Genomic DNA, 5,850 nt, shown 5'->3' on the forward strand with positions numbered 1-5,850 from the left:
TTATTGGAGGAATTTTTCCATTGATTACAACAAAATTTCTGTCCCCACATTGTTAGTTATTACCTCAAAACCTGATGAAAATAGGAAATAATTTAATTTAAAATTGTAAAAAAAGTCTCTGTTAGTACAATACAGTTTGGTGACAGTAAATGAGACTTCCAGAAAGAGTGATGTATAAGGTCATTGCACTACATGAATATGAAAAAACCCCAGTGATCGCTAAAAGAAAAAATAAATTTGAAAATGTGGTGTGGAAAAAGATTGAAAACAGAGATTAAATAAACTTCTAAAGAATACTACATTAGAACCTTGAAATAAGATATTAGTATGATTTGTTTGTTTGTTTTTAAAGGGAATAGCAATTCTCTGTGAAATACCGCTTGCTGCTAACACGTTTTTATTGATGAAAACTTAAGTAGGAAATTTGAACTTTTGACTGAAGCTCTTCCTATTCCTACCATTTGGAAGCTCTATTAAAGACTGTAACATTTGGAGAGGAAACATAATATCTATCTCACTCCCAAGTTTATAATCAATCTATAATCAATTATAGACTTGTCTCAAACTTTGCAGGATCTGCAGTGCTGTTTTCATTTAAAATACAACTGAAGGATTGAGCTGTATCTGTGTCTTTCATCTCTATTCAATGTTTACTTCTTACGTTGTAGGAGACCGAATTCAGTTTTATTTGTCTCAAGATAATGAATTGCATATTTCTCACCACACAAATTGCTCTTAGCTTAATGCTTGAGTGTATAGGATGTACTGAGATGGAAGCATTCATAAGCCCATCTGCTGAGACATTCATTGTGCATAAACAGAAGTCAAGAATCAATAATTCAGAAAGTTAGATATAAAAAATAACCAAAGTATTTAGAAGGAAGGAAAGTCTTGGGTTGAAGTCCAGGAACAGTGGTACTTTTTAAGCACTTTTTCTCCACATTGAGTTGTAGAGAACTGCAATATTTGTGTGAGAAAAAACTTCTGGTATAATTTAAAAAGAGTCATATTCTGCAGAAGACATAATTTTGAGATAAAATTCTCTAGCTGACATCTCCTTTTCACCTTCCTACTCATACGGTTTTCTGGAGACAGCTTTTTCTTGTTATACAGTATACTAAACCAAAAGTTTATTTATAGTGATGGACTATAGAGAAACAGTGCAACTTTGCATTTTATTTTGTTAGCTGCTTATTTTTTTTAATGCATATTTCCTACAAACACTAGAACTGTCACACCATTTCATGCAGTGCTATCTACTGCTTGGAAGAAAACAGAGAGGTCTTTTCTCCTGTAAGCCCAAGAGAACAGATTTATGAGCTGATGCTTCTGGCAACATACAACAAAGCAGGAAAATGGTCTGCTTCATAACCACTAGGCTCAAAAATTAATCATATTAAATAGATTATTTTTATTTTTTCTCTTCCATATCTCAATGATTTTCTAACTTTGAATATTAGATTCAAAATTGAGTTTAGATCACTTACTGATGCAGAGCCAAAACTTCTCGGGTTCCTTAATGCTTCAAGAATATTTACTTACACCACCTATAGGATTCCTTGCTACATCCTAGTGCTAAGTCCACAATATATTCCAAAGCATTTATTACTTGCACAACAAGCTTGTCATTTTTCAAAGGCAGATGATTTCTGCTCTTCATTTTCCCCAAGAATCCATAACATGAAAAAAACACAGAAAATTGGAGATTTACTTCCCATTGACCGTGAAGGTGTAACTGAGAAATACTGACCAAAACTGCTGCGTTTTTGCAGTTAACTATTACCACTGCTTCGTGTCAGATGAGAGTAGTGGTTAGAGAAGGAGTAAAGGATGCCAGATATGGAATATGCTTACCAAAAAGCCACCTATAACAAAATTCTTCAAGCATGAAACAGCACAAAGGCAGGTTTGGTCATGTGTTCTTCAGAAAAATGAACAAAACCCTAGGGCTTAAAAAATGTCAAAATATGAGCCAGTGATGTGCCCAGGTAGCCAGCATCCTGTCCTGTATCAGAAACAGCATGACCAGCAGGACTAGGGAAGTTATTGTCCCCATGTATTTGGCACTGGTGCAACTGCTTCTTAAGTACTGTGTTTAGTTTTGGGCCCCTCACTACAAGAAAGACATTGAGGTGTTGGACTCTGCCCAAAGAAGGGCAATGAAGTTGGTGAAGGGTCTAGAGAGCAAGACTTGTGAGGAACAGCTGAAGGAACTGGCATTGTTTACCCCTGAGAAAAGGAAGCGCAGGTAAGACCTTATCACTCTCTACAATTACAAGAAGGAGGTTGTAGCCAGGCGGGTGTTGGTCTCATCTGCTAAGCAACAAGATATAGGACAAGAGGAAATGGCTTCAAGTTGCACCAGAGGAGGTTTAGATTGGATGTTAGGAAAGTGTTAGTCGCCAAAAGGTTTGTCAAACATGAGCAAGCAGACTAGGGAAGTGCTTGGGTCACCATGCGTGGAGGTTTTTAAAAGACCTATAGATGTTGTGCTTGGAAAATGTTTAGTGATGGATTTGGCAGTGCTAGGTTGATGGTTGGACTTGAGGATCCTAAAGGTCTTTTCCAACCTAATTATAATTCTACAATTCTATGGTAGAGACATGTTGTTCAGATGTAAACAAGTTAGTGAAGCTGTTGGTAAACTGCAGCTGCTACATTATGTTCATGGTGAAAATCTTGAGTCTGTTTATGTGTATTTGAGAATCCCTAAAGTTTATGAGTTCTTAGTGTCAGTATATGTACTGTCTGATCCTTCCAACAATTACACTGAGATACTGCTATGGATCATGCAGCCCCTGGAGAACTGAATGAACACATAACAGAATTCACAGAGAGACTGGGCAGACTGCCTAAGAAACCTGGGGTTCAGGGAAATGCCTGTACTTTTTATAGGAGCATATAGTGATAGGACAAGGGGTAATGGGTTTAAATTGCAAGAGGATAGATTTATATCAAATATTAGGAATACATTATTTACTGTGAGGATGGTGAGGCCCTGGCATAGGCTGCCCAGAGAAGCTGTGGCTGCCCCCTCCCAGGGTGGGCCAGGTTGTATGGGGCTTTGGGCAACCTGGTATAGTGGAGGGTGTCCCTGTCCTGTGCAGTGGGGTTGAAACCAGACAATTTTCAAGCCAAACCATTCTACAACTATATACCTTTACAAGTTGTTTGAACTAGTGGACAGAACAGAGAGTACTGGCTGTCACAGGTGTGACTGGTGGTTGGATAGCAAACTGCTCTATTCCAAAGAAGGTCAGGGAAGTAATGAGATATATCAGCACTGAGCTTTTTGACAAGGCCATTGAATCTGTAGTGTAACTGCAAAGGTCCTGTGGCTGAGTACCTGCTTAATGCAGGAGCAACTTGATCTTGATCTAAACATGATGCTATCTCTCATGGCTGCTTTTAAAACCTGAGCTCTTAGTAATCTGTCCTTGTCTAGAGTAAACTAAGCCCCACTGCAATGTGTCCATACAAACAGAGGTTTTTTCTTTCCCCTCCCTCCTTCAGATCATTTTCTAATGCAAACCTCAGGTTAACTGCAAGGTTCAGAAGTACAGATGTTTAAGAAGAACAGATGTACACCTTCCTGTGGTACCATGGAGAGGGCCTTGTCTTTATATCAATCCATGTTCTTCAGTCAAGAACCTCTGTTATCAGGCAGTTATTTATAGAGAGAGAAAGCTAGACAAGCTTTAAATATTTCCTATGAGTGAGATAATGAAAAAAAAAAGGATGGATAGGCTTTGGAGCTGACAGAAATGTATGGGCAAAGCAGTCTGTAAAAACAAGGAAGAACCTGTGGTAGTTTAAATTGGGATTCTTACAAGTGTGTCCCATATTGAGAGTGAAATAGATTTTCTGGGTGAACGGGAGATACAAATGATCACCCTTGAGTCATTCTTCTCTGTTATTGTTATGTAGCTCTTCATCTGATGTCTGGGGGGAGTGCAAGAAATCACAGAATCACACAGAATCACAGAACATTAGGAGCTGGAAAGGACCTCAAAAGATCATCTAGTCCAAACCCCCTGCCAGAGCAGGATCACCCAGACTAAACCACACAGGAATGCATCCGGACAGGTTTTGAATGTCTCCAGAGAATGAGACTTCACAACCTCTCTGGGCAGTCTGTCCCAGTGCTCCGTCACTCTCACAGTGAAAAAAGTTCCTCCTTATATTCACATGGAACTTCCTGTGATCCAGTTTTTCACCCGTTGCCCCTTGTCCCATCACTGGCTATCACTGAGAAGGGCCTGGCTCCATGCTCCTGACTGTCACCCTTTACATATTTATAAACATTAATAAGGTCACCCCTCAGTTTTCTCTTCTCCAAGCAAAAGAGATCCAGCTCCCTCAACCTTCCCTCATAAGGAAGATATTCCACTCCCTTCATCATCTTGGTGGTCCTGCATTAGACTCTTTCGAGGAGTTCTAATGTCGTTATTGAACTGAGGGGCCCAGAACTGGACACAATATTCCAGATGCAGTCTCACCAGGGCAGAGTAGAGGGGTAGATGGACCCCTCTTGATCTACTAACCATACCCCTTCTAATAGACCCAAGGTTGCCATTGGTCTTCTTAGCCATGAGGGCACATTGCTGGCTCATGGTCATCCTGCTGTCCACCAGGACCAACAGGTCCCTCTCAGGTACGCTGCTCTCCAACAGGCCAGTCCCCAAACTATACAGGTACCTGGAGTTGTTCTTCCCCATATGCAAGACCCTACGCTTGCCCTCGTTAAATCTCATTAAACTTCTCCCCACCCAACCCTCCAGCCTAAGTCTTGCTGAATGGCAGCACAGCCCTCTGGCAAGTCAGCCACCCCTCCCAGTTTTGTGTCGTCAGCAAACTTGTTGACTGTACACTCTATTCCCTCATCCAGGTCATCAGTGAATATATTGAATAGTATTGATCCCAGTACCGATCCCTGAGGTACTCCACTAGATACAGGCCTCCAGCTAGACTCTATTCCATTAATCAAAACTCACTGGCTTCTTCTCTTCAACCAGCTCTCAATCCTCCTCACTACTCAACCTTCCAGACCACACTTCCTCAGTTTAGTCATGAGGTTGCCTTGGGAGAATCACAAGGTTGGAAAAGACCTTTAAGATCATCAAGTCTAACCGTTACCTTCCTATGTTAAACAGATCCCTAAGTACCTCATCTACCCTTTTTTTAAACACATCCAGGGAAGGTGACTGAACCACCTCCCTGGGCAGCCTGTTCCAGGCCCTGAAGACTCTTTCAGTGAAAATTTTTTTCCTAACTTCTAATCTGAACCTGCCCTGGTGCAGCTTTGTGCCATTTCCCCTTGTCCTATCTCCTGTCACTTGGTTGAAGAGACCATCGCCCACCTCTCTACAACCTCCTTTCAGGTAATTGTAGGCGGTGATAAGGTCTCCCCTCAGCCTCCTCTTCTCCAGGCTAAACATCCCCAGCTCCCTCAGCTGCTCCTCATGTGATTTGCCCTCCATCCCCTTCACCTGTTTGTTGGCCCTTATCTGGACTTGCTCAAGGACCTCGATGTCATTCTTACGGTGATGAGCCCAGAACTGGACACAGTACTCAAGGTGTTGCTTCACCAATGCTGAGTTACAGGGGCACAATCACCTCCCTAGACCTACTGGCCACACTATTTCTGATGCAAGCCAAGATACCATTGGTTTTCCTGACCACCTGGGCACACTGCTGGCTCATATTCAGCCTGCAGTTGATCAACACCCCCAGGTCCTTCTCTGCCTGACAGCTCTCCAGCCAGTCTCCCCCAAGCCTGTAGCGCTGCATGGGGTTGTTACGTCCCATGTGCTTTACTGAGATTAAGGTAGATTACATCTACTGTCCTAC

This window comes from Gallinula chloropus (assembly GCF_964237585.1).
Source record: "Gallinula chloropus genome assembly, chromosome: 2".
Lineage (NCBI taxonomy): Eukaryota > Metazoa > Chordata > Aves > Gruiformes > Rallidae > Gallinula > Gallinula chloropus.